This window comes from Vicugna pacos, chromosome 5 (assembly GCF_048564905.1).
Source record: "Vicugna pacos chromosome 5, VicPac4, whole genome shotgun sequence".
In the NCBI taxonomy this organism is placed as follows: domain Eukaryota; kingdom Metazoa; phylum Chordata; class Mammalia; order Artiodactyla; family Camelidae; genus Vicugna; species Vicugna pacos.
The window spans coordinates 32,508,243-32,529,415 of NC_132991.1; the positions used below are offsets into that span (position 1 = coordinate 32,508,243).

Below are 21,173 nucleotides of genomic sequence, written 5' to 3' on the forward strand. Positions count from 1 at the left end.
GTTTATTAGACTGATCAGACAGTATGCTAATAAGAAATCTGCTTCCTAAGTCACATTATCTAACCTGATTGAAAGGTGCATGGCTGACAACTGCAAATGAATGTGAGACACAATGTATGAACACAGAATGTGTCTGCACAAATCCAAACAAAACCAAACTAAGTCAAGCTAATGTTTAAGTCACATTAATGTTAACTAGACCAGATACACAGAACCCAATTTAATAAATGCAAGCCAGTGTGATATGTATGTAAATGTATATACTGTTAATGAAAAAAGAAAAAATATTTTGTTGTATATGTGTCACCAAAATGGGTTTAACAATCACAACCAGGACAGGTTATATGGAATGACTGAACCAAGGGAGAATTAAGTCAGGTCACTGAATTTAGAAACTCAGAAATGAAACAGATCTAATAAAATTAGGCAAACCTAACCATAAAGCACAAAAGGGTGAACTGACAAGGAGAATGGCTGTATCCTTTCCAAACTAAAGAGCAATTCTAACTCTTCTAGGGTTACACTCACTCAGCACTTTGGAGGGTAACTAACTACTTACCACAAATTTTTGCCTACAAAGCATAATTCGCAACTATTAACAGAAAAATTCAAAGATAATGAATTAAGACATTGATGATATCATAAAACAGCTAGACTACTGTGGCTAAACTGAAACATCATTTCCATTTTGTTTGTACAAGAAAGCATCGATGTCTACCAACATGATGACCTACCTCTCTTTTAAACAGCTTTACTGAGGTTTTATTTATAGACCAAAAAGTACACTCATTATAAATGTATAATTCAATCACTTTTTGGTAAATGTATATATTGTGCAATTATCATCAAAATTCAGTTTAAGGACATTTCTATTACCCTAAAAAGATCCCTCACATGCACTTACTGTCAAGCCCTGATCTCGCTCTCAAACCCAGGCAACCACTGATCTGCTTCCCATCTCTGTAGATTTGCCTTTTCTGAAAGGTGTATTTAAATAGAACTAAGCAAGTTGTGGTTTTTGTGTCAGAATTCCTTCGCTGAGCATGTTTTTGAGGTATTTCCACGTTGTAGCATGTTTCTGTAGTCTACACCTTTTTACCTTAAGCCAATCTTGTATTTAGTGTAATTATTGATATAGTTAAATTTACATCTCCATGTTGCTATTAGTTTTGTAAACATGCCATTTTCATTCCTCTGCTCTTTTTTTTCACAGCTTTGTTTTGTACTAAATCAATATTTTTAGTATATTGTTTTAATTTTTCTGTTTATTTTTAACTACATACTTTAATTATTACCTTACTGGTTGCTCTGCAGATCACAATATGCATCTGAACTATTTACAATTTGCTTCATGTTATTATTACCTTAATTCCAGTAACATAGGGTAATTTTGCTCCAATATCATTATTGATTCCCTCTTCCTTTGTTTTACTAAATGCATATATTTCACCTAAACGTATTCTAAAATAAACAATACAGTATTATAATTGTTTTAAAAATCATATTGTAAAGAAATTAAGAAAGTGAAAAGAAAAATATATATTTATACACACTTTCACATTTATCAACATATTTACTATATATGGTGCTCTTCATTTCTTTCTGTAAGTTCACATTACCATCTAGTGTCATTTCCTTTCATCCTAAAGAAGTATTTCCTTTAGTATTTCTTGTAAGGCAGGCCTAGAAACAAATTCTCTTAGTCTTCACATAGGATCATCTTTATTTCTTTTTCATGTATGAAGAATAGTTTTGTTGAATATAAAATTCTTTGTTGACAAGGTCTTTTATGTCTTTCTGCACTAGGAATACATTATTTCATTTCCTTCTGGTCTCCACTGTTTCTGAAGAGAAATCACTTATTAAACATGGAGTTCCTCTTGCCACCTTCATCAGTTTGACAACAATGTGTCCAAATGGGTATTTATTTGTGTATCCTACTTAAGATGCATTGAGATCCTTGAACCTGTAGATTAATGTTTTCCATTAAATTTGAAAATTTTTCAGCCATTATTTCTTCAGATTCTTTTTTCTACTTTTTTTCTCTATCCTTTTTCTGATGCTCCACTTCAGGCGTGTTAGTACATTTAGATATTGTCCCATGAGTCTCTGAGGGTCTCTTCATCTTTTCTAAAAAATTTTTTCTTTCTGTTCTTCAGATTGGTTAACTTATTTTGCTATATCCACAAAGACATTAATTTTTCTGCCATCTCAAATCTGCCTGTCTCGCCTAACCAGTGAACTTTTCATTTTGGTCACTGTATTTTCCAACTATAGAATTTCCACTTGGTTCTAGTTTATGGCTTCTATTCTTCATTAATGTTCTATATTTATTGGGTCATCAACACCATATTTCCTTGAATTCTTTGAACATAATTATACAGTTGCCTTAACTCTATTCCTAATAGCTACTTGAGTCTTTTCTGCTAAACCCAACATCTGCGCCCATTCAGAGTCAATTTGTATTGGCTGTTTACTTTTTCCTGAGTAAAGGAAAAATACTTAGGAAAATACTTTTTTGTTTCTACGAATTCTCCATAAATTTTCGTTGAAAACTAGATATCTTAGAAAATGTTTAGCAACTCTGGATTCTTTTCCCCTCCTGAGGGTTATTGTTGCTGCTTTTTGTTTTGGTTTGTTTTTCTTTTTAATGACCTGCCTAGACTTAATTTATGGAAACTTCCTTGCATGGTGGGAACTGATGTCTCTGCTTTTTCTTTTTTTTTTTTTTTTTTTTTTGCCTAGTTTCCCAGGAGTCATCCTGATTGCATAGCAGCCAACAAATGCTTGATCAGAGAATGTGTCCAAACATCTTAAGCTAATAAGGTTTCCACCCTCTGTGGAAGGAGCTATGGGTTGAGATCTCAAGTCTTCCCTGGCTTTTACTTTTTATAAGTCTCTCTTCGGTCTTTCCTACTTAAGTGCACAGTCAGCCAGCAAGGTGTGCAGAGCTTATCTAGTTCAAGAGTTTCTATCTCATTTCCAGGATTGCCCTGTTAAATATTGTGCTCATCAGTTTATCTGTTTCTTGCCCTAAACAGGACTATAACCCTAGCCAAGGAGAACTGTAGGTTTTCTCCATTCATCTTCTTCCAAATTTGCTATTTTTATTGACAACACCAACGAACTTAGGTTTTGTTACTCTCCACTCCAAGTTAAGCCAGTCCACTCTGGCAGTGAAACTAATGTTTTTTTCACAGCTAGCCCTGCCCTGGTTTTATTACTGTGCTAACTAGGCTGAGGAATAGTGGGGAAAGATGACAGAGAAGGAAAGAGCCCCAGGCAAGAATACCACAGACTCCCACTGTTTTCACCTAACATTTAGTTGTGTCTTATAAACAAATATTTCTCAATTCATTATTTGCCTGTGGTTAATTTCTAGATGTTGTTTTTGAGAATTTTATCAAGTTTTTCTTAATTGTAGGAAGAACACTTAACATTATGTTTAAGTGTACAATACAGTATTGTTAACTAAAGGCACAATGTTGTATAGCAGATCTCTAAAACTTACTCTCTTGCATAACCAGAAACTTTATACCCTTATCCCTCGACTCCCACCCCACCAGGTCTTGGCAACTACAATTCTACTCTCTGTTTCTATAAATTTGACTATTTTAGATACCTCATATAAGTGGAATCTTGAAGTATTTGTCATTCTGTTAATTCACTTGTTTTTTCACTTAAGATGATGTCCTCAAGGTTTATTCATGTTGTCAGATTTGGCAGGATTTCCTTCTTTTTTAAGGCTGAATAATATTTCATTGTGCATATACACCACATTTGCTTTATTTATTCATCCACTGATGGACATTTTGATTGTTTTCAGTTCATGGCTATTGTGAACAGCGCTGCAATGAACATGAGAATGCTAATATCTCTTCAAGAACCTGATTTCAATTATTTTAAATAAATACCCAGAAGTGGAATTGCTGAATCACATAGTTCTATTTTTAACTTTTTGAGGAAACTTCATACTCATACTATTTTCCATAGAGACTGAATCATTTTGCATTCCTCCAAAAGTACAGTGAATTGTATATAAGGAATTCCTACAACTCAGTAGCAAAAAACAACCATTGGTGTTGAAGGAAAAGGGTTTGCCAACTTCCTTAACTTTGCCATCACTGAAAGTCCCTTCTAAACCTCTCTCTCCTTTTGTTTCTTCTATAATGCATCTTGTTTTATTTGCTTGAGTCTTCTGAGCAGGTTCAATTATTTTCAGTTTTTTTCTTCAACATATTTAGCTGTTGACATTATGCTTTTTTATCTCTAGAATGTATTTTCCTTTTTGTATTTTTGTATCTTTTGTATATTTGTATATCTTTCTTCCTTTTAAGCTACTAAGCATTTAGAAATAATTTGCTTCAGACTATTACTTCACATACAGGAAAATAATACACAGTTTTTTTTTTAAGAAAAAAAGGATATAGTACATATTTTTAACCTTTATCAGAATTTAGTATCTTTTCCTGTCATCATTTTCAAAAGGTATTTGACGATTGTCATATTAGGAAAAAAAAAATGTCAAGCTGAAAGAGGCGACAAAGGGATTTTAATAAAGGGATCATTTTTAAGGTTTTAAAACATTGGTTCTCAACTGGGGATGATGATTTTTCCCCTAGGAGATATTTGGCAACATCTGGAGACATTTTTGGTTGCCACAACTTGAGATGTGCTACTGGAATCCAGTGGGTAAAGGCAAAGGGTGGTACTAAGCATGTTACACTACACAGGACAGCACACACAACAAAGAATTATCCAACCAAAATGTCAGTGTGCCAAGGTTGAGAAACCATGGTTTAAGGAAACCAACAAAAGATGATGAATTCTTCAGGGAGTCATAAAATCAGGAAGAAGTTACTACCCTTAGGCCTGAAGGGTCAAGATGAGAGAGCTGTTATCAAATCTCAGAGCTATAGTGAAGAGATTCAGGGTTTTGTTTTGTTCTTTTAATATAATTTGGGATATTCTCTTTAAGAAAAAATTAAGCAAAATTCCAAATATAAAATTAGGCATGAATTTGAATATTTTAAAATTAAAAAATCTTAAATTTTGTAAACCTAATAAATACAAACATAATAAAATCCAGAAATAATTGTATTAACAGAAACAGCCTTGAAACATCTTTTATCTGATTTCTTTTTATTGTATATTCTGATTGCTTCATCATACAATAATTTTTTCTTCAGAGCAAGCTTTACTATTATATAATAATTTTTAAATTGATTTTTTAGGGAGAAAATAAGTCAATATTTTCTATAACATGATGGATTGAAACTTGTTTTTCATCATTAGTAGTTTAGAATCAACTATTACAATTTATAACTTCACAATTCCTATTGTTAATGTCATGTAATTATTTTGTTTTGTATTCAAATTTTGGAAATCTTCCATTCAAGTTTCTGTCATATATAAGCTATAAGATTTCAAGTCATTTCAAGTTTTCTTGTGTAGCAACTAGTATTAAATACTGTTTGAGTTGACAATAGTCAATAACCAGTTTGTCCTAACTGTCCTCGTTTTAGTGTCCTATTGTGAGTTTTATATTATCTTCATCAATGTCAGTAATTCATGTCAAAGTATCAACAAATTTATATCTTTCTCCAGTGTGTCTGTATGATTCATTCCTCTTTGTTAATTAGATTATCAAACAATTCAAGAGCCTAGTCATTCTATCTATTTATAATTTATCTCTTCCTTTTAATGAATGATAGCTTTTAGTATGACCTGAAAAAAAATTTGTTTTACTTCTTAATATCAGAATAGCTTCTATGGATTTAATCACTCAAATTATCACTTTTGTTTCATATTTCATTAATTATTTAAGTTCTTCTCTCTCAACTTTTTAAATAAATATATTTAGAGATGATAAAAGAAAGTCTCATTCCTTTATATCCTAATCAGGAATCTCAAATTTCTCATTTAGATTTTTTAAATTGGTAATGTATTATTGAAAGACTCTAAAATTTATTTTCTAATATACTTTTTAAGGTCAGAATATTTTTTTTCCTTTTAACAAAAACACATAACCATGCAAATGGAGCCCCTCTCTAGGCCTTGTAAAGAGCCTGTATTCCTGAGCGGTTCTGAAGCTTAAGCTTCATTCATTTCATGGAAATCCTCCCCCAAGTGCAGTCACTGCTAAATCTTGGTCTACCAAGGAAGAAGCCGGGGAAATAAATACCTCAACCTCTCTCTACTGCTAGTGCCTCCAACAGGCAAAACCCACATGGAAGAGCAGACCTGCAAACACAAACAGTATAAGAAGCCCAGCTAAGTGTATTTAAATAATGGCGTCTTCTAAAACTTCCATTTTACAGTATCTTTATTTCGGGCTTTTGTGCTGCTGTTCATAAGGAAGAAAAACAAAATAAAGAACGTGATCGGCACTTGCTCACAGAAATCAATTCCTCAAGAAGCACCTGCTGGCTGAAGTATGACTGTGAATACTGTACAATCTTGGTTCTGCAAAGCATATTCATCCCATAATACATTCACATATCATAATCATTTTGAAAGCTGCAACACATGTCTTCTAATGGTGTCACTCTATATAATGAGATATGCAAATTAGAATGTTATAGTCTTAATTGCATTATATCATTCAGAGTTGTAAATGTTCAGCTAGTTACAGCCCAGGTAGGGCAATCAGAAGAAGAAAGAAAAAAAGAAATATTCTTTTGGCTGTTTGACCCAAAAATGAAATAGACTTACATTGCTAATAGGCATATTAATATGCTCCACAGGCATCTGTAGTAACAGCAGGTTAACAGGGATGGCTTCAAGAGCGGTATAAGCATCTTCTTATAAATGCTTTATGAACCCTGGCTTCAGTGTTTTGGGGTCCCCAGGCTCTATTTCATATATTGCTTAAAGCTTATTATAAACTCCAAGGAATGAAAAAAGAAAAATATGACTCTTCAGGTAAAGAGTATAGTAGGACATAGCATATCTGCTAAAGAAAAAATGTGTTCCCTTTTGTATACTTTCCATGTAATTAAATAACGTCCATAATGTTATTTTCCAAACTCTAAATTCTATCATGATTTGGCAAGATAAGAAAATGGAACCTGGGAACCTTTTCCATCTCAGAGTAAGTGGTTTCTTTTAGTTATCAACTTCCAAGCAAGCAAGGAACTGCTAAAAAATTGTTCTACAAGACCACAGTCAGATGCTATTCATTTTCCTCTCTCCATTTCTGCTGTGTATGATTCTAGGCATGCAAGATCAGCAGGACTGAGCAGCAGACTATCAATATAAAGAATATCCCAGATAGATCCATTCTTCATTTAATAAACCACCACCATCCTCTCCAATATCCACACCCACTCCCTTCTACCATCAAAGTCCTATTGTGATCACTAACTTTACTATCCCTGTTACCAAGAAACCACTGTGCTGGGGCCATGCTTTTTCAGAGTTGCCTTTGTCTTATTCACTTACAGTTTCTTGTATGGTCTGTCTGGAATAACTTGCCTTCAAAGTCACACAGACCTATTAAGTCATGTTGGGATAAATAAAATTCGAGGCAGAAAAATCACAATTTTCACACTCTATCATTTGATCCTTGGAAAAAGCATCCATTTATTCATTCATCTAATGAGCAGTAACACTTGAGTGTTTCACCATTATCTCACATTAAATACATTCAAACTATAAACTCTCTGAAACAAGATACCTGAATAGAAATTATTTCACATTTCACATTTCTGTCAATAGCATTATTTTCCCATTTATCAAATCTTTTAATTTGTTAGTTATTCAGTTAAATCTTTCCTCCCTCTTATTCATTCTCTGTTGCAAATAAGTCTCCGAGTTATATTGGATTTTCTCTCTAAAATATTTCTCACATTCTGTTCCCTTCCCTATAATTCCTTCACCGATGCTCTGGCTATTTTACACCTACTTTACTGCATGAACTTCATAAATCGCTTCCACCCAATCTCTTCTAAAAATTGCTTCTAAATTAATTTTCCAAAAATATAATTTTGTCATGTCATTGTTCTGCTAAAAGTCTTTTATAGATACCCAGTAACTAAAAATAATAGTTTAAAATTCCCAGTTTGAAAAATCTTTCACTTCACCAAAATTCATACCATATTGGATTCTCTTATCCCCCACAAACCTGCCAGGGCTGGTATGAGCTATCTCTACCAGAGGTAAGTCAAAGTAAAACAGAATGTACTCAAAATCAGCAGATAGTAGACTCTAAAGGCAGGAATCAACAGCAAAGATACTAACATTTAGGGTTTAAGTCAATGGAGATCACTGCAAGTGGATCAGAATCAAGGGGCAGAGGAAGAAAAGCAGTTCCTAAGAAGTTCCTTTACACATAGGCCAAACTTTGGCCACTGAAAGTTTTCAAATCTTCACTTTCATATACTACTACTGCAGTGTAAGCTTTCCACTTGGGCACTAGTTGTTCTCAGAATTTACTGCCCATCAGAACACCTACAGGGTTTGTTAAAACAGATTTCTGGACTCAATTGCCGAAGTTTGTGATTCAGTAGGTCAGGAGCCAGCAAATTTGCATTTCTAAAGAGTCCCTACGTGAGGCTAACGGACCTGTCTGGGGACCCCACTTTGAGAATCCATTCCCTAGGTAAACACAGTCTTCTTTCTGCCTCTAAAATACAAACATGCATTCCCAAACCCTACAAACTGGCTAGAATTCCCACTCTACTTCAATCAATATATACTCTACTCAAAAAAAAAAATATATATATATATATATAGTCTACTCACACTCCATTGCCTTATGAAACTCTCCCTTCCCTTGAGGTTTACACTTTATTTTCTCTGCCAGTGGCACTGGCTTGGTTTTGTTTTTTGAGAAAGAGAGACTTCTTTGGAAATAGGCTTGGATTCTAATCCTGACTCCAACTGTGTAAATTTAAGCAAATTATTTAAGCTCTTATGCTCTTTTTGTCAGCTGTAAAACAATAATAATACGTATTTTTATTTTGTGTGAAGAAACCAACATTTTGTTCGTTCTTCTATCTGTACTACTTGCTTTCCAGTTTCTGGTTCTCTACCATTTAGAGCCTTTTTTCCTGCCTTCTCAATTCTAGAGACCAAAGAGCTCAGCAAACATTTGTTTTATGGGATCTTAATCATTCTAGTCATAAAATTTCCAAGGTGAAAAGACAGTTGTGGCCATTAAATGTATTCCCTTTATTTGGGCTCATTCTCAGAGATGACGTATTTGGTAGATGATTGATCAGGCTCAATTCCCTTCTCCTGATGCCACCTTATCAGACAAAAGCTTTTCACTGTGGTTAAAAAGTTGCAGACATGGTGTGAATTGGTGTAGATAGAGGAGGAAGGAGTAATTTGGCAAAGGGGTGGTCAGAGAAGCAGACAACATACAGGAATTCTGATGCAAAAATATTCATTACTTCATATCTCAGTCCATCATTAAACTTCCATTTTTCTGAGTTTTAAAAGTTTGAAATTTTACGGGGTGAAAAAGTAATCAGAAGGGACTCCATGATCATTCAAGTTCTTCAGCGTAATCTGAGCTAGATGAGTAGAAAATTATTTCATTTCCAAGAGAAAATGCTAGGCTGTATCATGTTTGCAAATAAGAGTACAGGAAAACTGTTTTCCCCAGAATAGATTAAAGCAGATTTCCCAGAGGATTACGGATGTCACCAGCCCCGTCTTCCCCTCAAAGGAGTCACGACCTTTGTGCTGAGCCCTAGCAGGCTGCCAGTGCATTCCAGCACTGGTGTTATCCTCCAAAAAAGTAGGTGAGGTACCAGGTCTCTTCCCTTCCTCTTAAAAATGTACTTGTCCCATGTGCTAGCCCCTTAGGCCCTCAAACTTATTTAAGAGACAGCTAGATTATTTAGTAATCCATGGTCATGGGATGGTGCATTCCACAAGTTTACTATTTTCATAGCAAGGTAACCATTTGCTTTAGGGGGATCCTCTAGAATATATGCCTCATAACAAAGGAATAATTATTCTGGTAGAATTGTCAGGCTCCACAGCAGATCTGTTGGGGAACCGGTCTTTTTGTGGCAATCAGATTAAGTCATGATCAATGACTATCAGAACTTTATAATTTAGAACTCTGGCATTAAAATTTTCATGTATATACAACTGAATATTTACGTATTAATTCATTCTGGAGTCAGTATAGTGTATTGATTAAGAGCAATGGCTCTGGAGTCTGGCTACCAAGGCTTAAATTCTGGCTCCAATTTGAAGGCTGTGTGACCTTGGGCAAGTTACTTAACCTCTCAGTGCTTCTGTTTCCCTGTCTATAAAATAGGTGATATAAGATCCTCCTCACAGGGCTGTTCTGATGATAAAATGAGTTACTGCATACAAAGGATACATAGTAAGCAATCCATCAATGATAGTTGTAAATAATTATTCATTTATTTGTAACTGGCTTGTTCCCAAAAGGTTTAAACAAGCCAACTGAATAAACAAGACATTATATATGTAAACCAATTCCATAGTTATGATGTTATCTTTTTAGGAATAATAAACAAAGCAGGTCACTCCTGAATAGGAAAAAATGGTGTTACTCACCCACAACTGCTAATTACTATCATCTTAAATCAGATTTTGAAACAACTCAATACTGAGAAGTGACAGCTACCAATGAAAAAGAAAATATTCACCAACTAGAAAAACACATCAATGCGGGGTTGCCTGTTTAGTTATCTATATTTCCCACTAGATTATATTTTCTGGAGGAGCCAGGACTGTGTCTTTCTTTTTCATTTTAATTCCCCAGCTCTAACATATTGCCTGACACATCTTAGGTGCTTAGTACATTTTTAAGTGAATTAACACTAGGAGTCTTGAGTAGCAGAGTAGATTGTGCAAAACAATAAACATATTTCTATATGTCAAATTATATTAAGGTCTGAAATGTTTTAGGCCAACCCAGAATAATGGGCATGTCAAGATCATGTCAAGTTCACATGTGCAATTTTTTTTCTGAGTAAGAAAAGTCTTGTACACCTTATGAAGATTTCATACATGCACACAAACACAAAAAGTAATTTTAAACAACTTCTATATGCTTTGCTTGTATAGAAAAATGCATATATATAGTTTTTTCATTTCCTAACAATGTGAAGTAAACATGCTTCTTGTGCTCCCCTAACACAATGTGCATACTTCTATTCCAGCATTGCTCACTATATAGGGTATCTCTTGATTTCTGTGAATGCACTAATGAACTAAACATCTGTGTCTTCCATTCTTATATTCCCCATGCTATCTGGTACATAATAGAAACCTAATAAAGTTTCTTTAATTTATTAAGTAACTATTTCCCATGTGAATGTCTTCTTTAGGTATATTTGACCCTAGAGAAAAGTTATCTTTATGGAAGATCTTTATGGAAGCCATCATCCTCCAGTAAGAAAGATGTCTCTGGGTAATTCGTGTCAGTGGCCACCCGCTGTCCTCATGATAACGTTAACACCGCTTAGAAGGGCCTGTGGCTCCAGCACCTGCTTTTGTCTCCAGATCCACCCTCATTCTCTACCTCGCGTGTCCCTTGAGCTCCAAGGGAGCTGCATTTCATGAAATGGCTAACCAGGAAATCTTCACAAGGATCAAAAAGGAAACCTTCAAGACTCTAGTTAACCTGTCATTCAAAAAAATAATTTTAGGTAAAAATCCTTTGACTGGTTGGGATCATTAAGAAAGCATACAGATTACTTTACAGGAGCATCCATCAGTGATGGCTCTTTTCTCTGATTTTTTATTGTTAAGTTCTAAACATGATATTATCTTGTCCTTGAACTATAATTTATTTTGATTAGAGATTGAGTCTTTCTTTAGTGAATATTTATAACTTTGAAATAGATACAAGGGCAGCTACAAACATGATTTCTTTAACAGGCAATTGTTTTTACCATACGTTTTTAATAAAACATAAATAAAATATAAAAGTATTTCCACAAAAATAGTTGCATCTTTCTAACAATATATGGGTGCTTTATACCTTCCCATGAAATGATGATTTATACAGACCTATGTTTTAAAGGGTTAAATTCTATTTTTGCTGAATCTATTGGGTTAATTCTTTGAAAAACAACTGCTCATTTTTAATATGCATTATATTTTCATATGTGTCAACATATACACACTCTTTCCTTAGCATAAAAGATTATAATTTAAATATATGAATTTTTCTCTTAGAACATGTGTGTTTTTCTTTTCTTTCAAAAAGATTGAGCATTTACATTACCCCTCTTGAAAAAGAAGAATGGTATGAGTAGACATTTTTTGATGTATAAATAAAATATCTTTGGAATAACAATGACTTTCCTCTTCCAACAGTCCACACACCCCTGATTTTTTGTTTACCTTTATAGAAACTCCAAAGGGACAATCATGGCAAAAATAAAAAAGAGGTTGTATTCCACAAATATCTCTCTATAGAAGAATTCATAGCCTTCAAGTGGACCATATAATCTGATGCTTTGAAATGTGACCTGGACACCCAGAAGCTGCATTTAAAAACAGAACACATCATCACTTTGTGATTCTGGGGTTACCCTTTGCATAAGATTTGTCAGCAGCAAGATATACAACAAACCTGATTCTGGACTTAGAGTCTGAAGCTGAGAGGTGATACAGAGAACCCTGAAGAGGTCTTTCTTAAAGAACCCAGACAACATCAGGGTATTTTCAAAAACCAAGTGTTAGTCACAAGCCATTTGTGATAAGAGGAAAAAAATACCAACATGTCTTTATTTTGCAGTATAGTCACATATCAAATAATTATGTTGTACACCTGAAACTAACATAACATTTAAAACAACAAAGAATACCAAGATCCACTAAAATCCTTGTCTCCTTGATACATGTAAGTGACAAAGGACAAATATTTTTCCATGACCCATGTTGAACAAACTTACATTCTTTAAAGCAGTATATATTTTTCATTTAAATATGGCTCCTCTTTAAACGAGCAAATTTTCTCCTTCTTATAGTTTTCAAGTATGTTACAAATCTGAAGTATTCCTATACTATTTATTCTTCTACAGTAGCATAAAAAATTTAAAAAATGAACTCATTCACACAAAAAACAAAAACGAACTCTCAATCCTAAGTTGACTCACATATGTGGTAGCTGATTTATTCTTCTTTGCTTCTATCGTCTTACTAATGAAAACTAATTATCAGTCATTCCCTGAGATTTTCACAGCCAAAGGCTGTTGAACCAACCCTAATAAATGATTCTGTTTGTGCCCTATAACTCTTTTTTTTCCTCCAAGAAAAGCAGAAAATGTTAGGAAATAATAACAAACATGTCTTCAGTTAATAAAGTATAGAACAATCAGAAAAAAAAATACAGCTTGTTGCATGATTATAAAATTGCTTCTCAAGTTAGGATATTTACAACTTTCAAGGTATAAACACTTTCAAGGTATAAATTGCTGAGATAAAAAATATTCCAAATCCACAGGATTACAATGAGGAGTGAGTGCCTCTTGGTTAATTTTATTTGACGGTGAGAAAAATTCAGTAATTTTTTCAATTTATAAACCTCCTATATGAGCACATGGTCCCTGGGGGGATAATTACCAACACAGAAGTCTGTATAATAAAATGCGAAAGTTTTCTTCAGCTTCTCCCGGCCCTACTCACCTCAGCCTTGGTAACCGCCGGCGCACGAGTGAGGAGCGTGACGTCATCAAGCGGCGACAGCGCTCCTTCCCGCCTTGGCTCCTCCCTCAGAATAGCTAATGTCTATTCAAGAATAAGACACCGCTGAGAGGATGCTAGAACACCGGGGTGGGGCTGAAGCATCCCTGCACCTCAGAGGCCAAGTCAGACTATAGAAGGGTAAGAGAAGCAGCTATATAGTGATGACGCTGCCGATCTCCCAGGCCAGTGCCGCACCACGCTGAGAGGTCTCCCCTGAGCCTCTGGTTCCCACTGGAGTGGGAAAAGATAACCCCGAGGGGAAAACCAGCCTCCCTCAGCAATGTGGGTTGCACTGTGGGAACCCCTACTCTGACCTCGCACCACACGGATTGCAAGCGAATCACAGGGTCCAGGCACTGAGAATCTGACTGATGGACAAGGTGGGAGAGGCTTGCAATGAACTGCACACAGATCTTGGCAGTTTCATGCCTGCAGAGCGCCAAGTAGTAATCCCCACCAGCAGCTCTGCTCACCTGCAGAATCAGATTGGGGGCACACCCTGAAGAGAGAATGTGGCAGGCTGTTGATCTGCCTAATTCAGATCCTCAAACAACGGGTTTTGCAGGCCCTAAAGTCTAGTTTGCCCATGCCCAGACAAGGTACAGAGTCACTGTCCCACCTGCTGTGGAGAGTTTCCTGCCCCCAGCTGACTAGAAGGCCTGGTGAAAATGCCTGAAAGCTGTGCAGCTCAACCACATGCAAGCCAAGAGAAGGGCAGACAGAGTTGATGATTTGCAACGCAAAGCCAGTGGCTCCATTTGGCCAGGGAACTTGGAGTGCAGGTAAGCTTGAGTTAAGACAACAAACAGAGCTTTACTGGTTTTAGAGCTGCATCTCCCATTGTGCCAGGCAAGGAGTCTATCTCATAGCCTTGCTCATCGCTGAATACAGCCTTCAGCCTATCCTAACCAGAGCACATGGGAAGCTGCATAGCCCATTTGAAATCCATATAAACAGTGGCACTTTGACACAGAGCACAGCCCATGATATCCCCCAACCGCTGAACAAAACCAGTGGCCTCACCTAACCAGGGAATTCTGTGCACACTCAAGCCTGATTTAGGTCCCCAATCAATTAGATTGCAGAATACAAAATTAACATATAAAAATCAGTAGTGTTTCTATACACCAATAAGGAGTTATCATACTATACCATAAATGTATAGTGGTGTATGTGAATTATTTCTTAGTAAACCTGAGGGAAAAAAATCAGTGGGCATGCAACATTCCAGAATGTTGTTTGTGTATTTAAATTTATGTGTAAAGCATTATGTGTAACATGTGTATATGATGATGTTATTTATAAATATATATATTAAGATCATATTATAATATACATATTGTGATTTGTAATAGAAACGTATAGTTGTCTTTGTCCCTGTTTCTGGCATAGAGCTCCAAAAACCCTCAAAATTTCCAAAATGATGAGAGTAATAGAAGTCTTTTTTTATGTGAATGAGGTGACTTTTGAAGCACCTAAGGAAGGGGGCTAGTTGCCAGGAGAATCAACCAGGTGATTAGAGGCTTGGAACTTTTAGTCCTATCCCTCCCAGCTCCACCCTGGGGAGGGGAGAGGGCCTGGAGATTGAGTTCAATAGCCAATGACCAATGATTTAATCAACGATGCCTATGTAATGGAACCTCCATAAAAACCAGAAAGAACCAGGTGAGAAGAGCTTCCAGGTTGGTGAACACGTGGAGGTACTGAGGGAGGGAGTGGGATTTCTGGAGAGGGCATGGAAGCTCCACACCCTTTCTCCATGCCTCACCCTGTGCATCTCTTTCATCTGGCTGTACTTGAATTATATCCTTTTATAATAAACCAGTCATCTAGTAAGTAAAATGTTTCTGAGTTCTGTGAGCCAGTCTAACCTTAATTAAACTGGAGGAGTAAGTCTTGGGAATCTCTGATTCATAGCTAGTCAGTCAGAAGTACAAGTATCAGCCTGGACTTGAGATTGGCATCCTGAGGCAGAAGGGGTCACTGGAACCTTCATTCTAGAATCAGTTGGTCAGAAGTGCAGGTGATGACTTGGGCTTGCAGCTGGCATCTGAAGGAAGGGAGCAGTCTTGTGAGACTGAGCTCTTGCTCTGTGGAATCTGACACTATCTCCAGGTAGATCATTTCAGGATTGAGCTGCATTGTAGGACACCTCACTGGAGTCTGCGAATTGTTTGTTGGCGTGAGAAACTCACACACACACACACACACACATTGGAATTGGTATCAGAACCATAAAAACATGCCACATAACTATAAATATTATTCTTAACAGTATATTTTAGAGATTTACCATAGTCAGATTCATTTATCTTACCTCATATTTTTACCAGCTGTGTTATACTCTATGGTTTGACTAGATCATAGTTTATTTAATAATTCCCCTAAAAGACATTTTAGCTGTTTTCAGGCCTCACTCTTACAAACTGTTCTACACTAAATATCCATGTGCATATATCCTTTTGCTTAGGAAGAATTTATCTAGGAGGGATACTAAATTTTGGAACTATTGTCATAGGTACTGCCAAAATGTCTTCCTAAAATGCTATCCCAACTTACACACCCACCACCAATTTTAGGAGATGGCTCATTTCCCCTCACCCTCACCAAGGGATATTGTCAATACACTTAATTTTGACTAATTTCTGGTTTTAAAAAATGGGCTCTGAGTATTGCTTATTAGCAATAATAACAGAAAAAGAAAGAGTTACATTAAAAAATCAATTCAGAAAGTCCAAAATTCTTAGTTTTCCCTTAGGTATTCCCGAAAAAGAGACCAGAGAATAAAGAGAAGAAAATTATTAAAGAAATAATTGAGGATATTTTCTCAAAACTGAATGGCACCCTAGACTGAAGGATTCACTGAACATAAAGCATAGCATAATAAATTAAGAAAGACCCACATCATAAAAAATTTTAATACTAAAGTTAAAAAGATTCTAAGACCTTCCAGGGGAGGAAAAGAGGCCATATACCAAAAAATACAATCAAAATGGCTTTAAGCTTCTCAGCACAACACTAGATGCAAAAGAAAAGTATAATGATGCAATCAAGATTCAGAGGGGAAAAAAAATACTTTCAACCAAGAATTCTATAACCAACCAGAATGTCAAACAAGGGTTAGAATAAAATAAAGATATTGTCAAACATGCAAAATTTCAGAAAATGTACCTCCCATGGGCCCTTTCTTAGAGTGTTACTGAAGGATGTACCACAGCACAAGAGAGTAGAACCAAGAAAAGGTAAAAAAGCATGAGATCCAGGAAACAGAAGTGACACAGAAGACCAGAAAAGGGAACTATTTCCCAGGCCAAGCAGCATGCAGTCTAGACCAGAATAGAAGGTCTGGGGAGTAGGGACAGAGGTCTCTTTGGGAAAAAATGTAATTATCAGAGAATTTGTAACTATATTTTAAAATTTAGAAAAATTAAAAATAGAGTGCAAGAAATCTGGGCACTTGAAAAAAGTAGTGAGAAGGAACATGGGAAACTGAGTAGATGAAGTAGAGAGGTAGACTACATAGGAAAACAAGCAAAAGATGAGATGTAAAGGAAAGATAAAATGTGCAAGAAACAATAAATCATAGATAGTCTGGGTAAATTGCTCAAGGCAACACAGCTAGTAGTTGGCAAGTGTTCGGTTGGTTACAATGACTGCTACTTTTACTTCAGTGCTCACAGGAAGTGCCAGGAATCTCACTCTTTCCTGTACATGATACGATGCATTGGACTCTCGAGTTATGGAATAACTATCATCTTGCATTTAGTCATCTTCCACAGTTATATCCAAATCTTCAGAACTATTCCCCAGCGTACTCCTAAAAGATTCTAAAGCTACCATTCCACTGGAGCCTGCTTCTTCCCTTTGTTTTTCTAAAACAAAGCGTTAAACCAAGCAACCAACCTAATTTCTGAAGGGCTCCTGGTGTCAACACAAAGTGGGTTCGTTTTTCCCTAAAACCCACAAATAAAAAAGAACAAGGGGAGAAGGATATGTACATAGAGTCTTGTGTACACTTATGAAAAAGGAAAAGCTCTTAAGATGAGGGTTTACTATTAAATATGTCAACACTTCCTATTCCACAAGCCTCCAGACCATAGACTCTCAATGGGAGTTCAGTGCACTCAGAACAACACAGAACTGGGCACTGTGCACCTGTCTACTTGCTTGTGTTTTATCTACCTGACCTAGACTGTTCTAAACAGATGAATTTTGAACCTGCAAAGACGTAAGTTATATTTTAATTACCAAACAAATGTTTTGCTGGCATTGTTTATGCCCTAATTGGTGTTAGAGCAACTTGGTATCCATATATGTAATAGTATATGTCTACTGCCTCAAGCGCTTCCTCTACATTGTGTGCATCTTTAGAACATAAGTCATTATTTATAAATCCACAAAGAAAGTGTTAACCAACAAAGCTCACCATTGTCAAAAACTCTCATGTTCACACCAACTCAAAGACATCTTATTCCTTGGAAAAAAATCAATGGAAGTTATTCACATATGTTAAAGAATCATCTCAAAAACTACTTTTTCTATAAATAAATACATTTTGTATAAGTAAGCCAAATGTACATAATGTAATTTAGATACACTTGGCATCCTAAAAACACTTGGGAGAGTATTCATGAAATCATTCACTAAATGCTATAATATTCTGTCACTGTATCATAATATTTTATATGCAAAATATGCCCTTCCTAAAGTGGGCCTAAAAACAGTCATTTCTGAGACATTTATCTGGAATATAAATGTGTTAATGCACTATGGGGTAAAACTCTTGAGTGTCTAAGGATTTTCACTAGGTCCCAGAAATTTATCAAGATAAATCTTTCATCCCTTTTAATTACATATTCAAAGTTGTTAACGTCTAGTATTAAAGTGCTAAATTAAATTAAAAATTTTTTTCAAATCCCCATTCCATGACACATTACCCTTTGTGCACTTGGAGATAAACTGGGATGTTGTCTTTGACATGCAGGGGAAGCAAGACAAGATTGGCCATGAGAAAGAAAGATGGCCTTAATCAACCTTGTGAGACCACTCTATGTTCATTTTACAATTCTATAAACAGACAAGTGCTTAATTTCCTAAGAAGACAACAAATGTTAACTGATTCAAAAATCAACCTAATTCACAAAGTAGACATTATAAATGTTGCACAGATTTTGTCATAGTTAATAATAATGTTCTCGTACCAAAAGAAAATTCATGTGTTGTACAATGATATAGCGAATTTGGAAGGATCTAGACAATTCATTGATACAGTCTCATTGTGTAACTCTCAGCTTCCTTAACATGACCCCTCCACCCTGGTTGACTTGTCCTATGGTTTCAAAAGACAGACTGAAAGGAGCCACAAACAGCACAATAAGAAAAAAATGCATAAGCACTTTAGGAAGTGAACTCAATGCAAAAATTAAGCTGAATAAAAGATTTATCATGAAAATTGAAGGGTTAGGACTAAGATTCCACTTTGGAGCCATGACAAGACTAAAAAGGAAAAAAGAAACAATTAAAAAAAATCTCAATATCACAACAAATTCCAGGTTGTTGAATAAATTAGAATGATAAAAAGACTTTGCCCTTAGTTTTAGAATGTAGGTTAAATAGAATAATCCAAAATCCAACATTTCTTTAAATGATCAGAAGTAAGAATGTTTGAACTAAGCTAATTATAAAACTGAAAACAAAAATCAACCCCTCCTTTATCCACGTTGGTATTTTTAAATGCACAGCAGAACTGTTCCTTGTTAGAAAAGTTTATCATTAGTTTTGCAAGAAAAAGTCAATGATAGCAGCTTTGTTTACTTTAATTAATTTTTTGTGCAAAAGTAAGGTCATTTTTCCACTAAATCATTAACACAGTGACAAAAGTAAAGCAGTTTACCAATTTAAATGTTTGCTTACAGCATAGTCTACCTAAGTAATCTCTTTTCTATCGCTTTTTAAAGCAAAATGATTAAATTAAATATCTGGGCTAAAGACTTTGCTAAAATAAAAACAGAAATTATAACCATTTACAAAATGTAAAAAAAAATCTACTGAAATCTTACAGCATCCCCTCCACTTAATAAAACTGTCTAGTAAATATAGTTCATTGACTTTTATTAGGGTAATGCATTTTTTAAAACGTTATTTTTAACAAATAATAAGAATAAAGAAAAACACTTGGGATCTCCTGCAGCAGAATAAGAGGGTACCACCCAGATACTTTATATGTCATTTTGAAACTAAAATTATATGGTGAGTCTTGGTATAAAACACACCTATTAGAAATTTAAAGATACTCCTGGTAAAACCAATTGACTATAACTGACAAAAGTTGTTACGTGCTGGCTATGAACAGCATCCTAAAAAAATGTAAAACAAATGTTGACTGGTTTTTTTCTCCCCCATTCAGCACGGTACATCCACCAGAGTTCAGACATCAACGTTCACTATGCAGCTTAAGAGAAAATACCTTTGTGCTCCCCTAATATGATACCTGAACGTGAGAAGCTTAAATTATGCATATAGGAAATATCAGCTCAAATAAACACAGGCTACGAGTCAGTATTATCATGGAATCGCATATAGGATCCTATCCAGAAATAATTACACGCAGCCTTCTGTAGCAGGCACGCCCTGGAAGCCTGCATATGTTGGCTTCTCAGCAGCCTGACAGCAGGCAGTTTCAAAGTGCATGGGGAATGGAGAGCTCATGTTAATGAGATTCTCCTTCTGCATCTCTCTACCTCACATGCTGCATCTTCTAGCACAGAAAAACCACTCTCTTACTACCGCAGAGAAAGCAAGAGATCTAAGGAGCCTTGAGTTCACTTACTTCTCTTTCTCTCTCTCTCTCTCTCTCTCTTTTTTTTTTTTTTGCCATTAGCATTTTTAGATCCATTTATATTTCTCATTGACACTGGAAGAAACATTTTCCTTTGCTTGGCTTCTAGAGCAGGATGCTTTGTAATATCTTTTCCCTCACTTCCTTGCTTATAATAATTTAAAGTGGCCACTTCATTCCGTTCGTACTTTTCCCTTCCAAGCTGAGCCAAGTTTCAGAGGGGCATGCCAGAAAAAATACTAGTAAAAGACAAATGAGAACACATCTTGCTTCTTTTATATTTGATCCTGGGCTGATTTCCATCAACATCACTTCCATTATGAGGAGAACAATTCCATCAGAGGGATATTTTATTAAAAGAAAATGTTAAAGTCCTCTTATTACATTGACCAAGATAAGACCATTGACCCTACTATAGAATATATGGTCAAGAATAGATATACTGCTAAGATGACCTCTGAAAGTAGGAAAGGTCCTATTTTTAGGATAGCTTCATTTAAGATTCACTCTGACCTTTATTTGAATGTGTCATATTTAATTTAAACTACTTACAACATTCTTCACATTCTAAATTGAAGTAAACTATTGGTTTTTCTTTGTTTTCTTCCTTCTCATCTCAAAGTTTTCCTAGTAGTAAATAAGTGAT

At 35.4% G+C, this 21,173-nt stretch overlaps 1 long non-coding RNA gene across 1 annotated transcript in view; it reads right to left on the reverse strand.

Moving 5' to 3' along the window:
- The window catches only part of LOC116280637 (uncharacterized), a 459,686-nt gene extending 446,037 nt beyond the window's left edge, over positions 1-13,649 (reverse strand). The window contains exons 1-2 of the long non-coding RNA XR_012072592.1: positions 13,630-13,649; positions 12,343-12,485 (exon numbers count right to left, since the gene is read on the reverse strand). This is a non-coding gene — a long non-coding RNA (uncharacterized lncRNA). The remainder of the gene's footprint in view (positions 1-12,342; positions 12,486-13,629) is intronic.
- Positions 13,650-21,173: the final 7,524 nt, after the last annotated feature.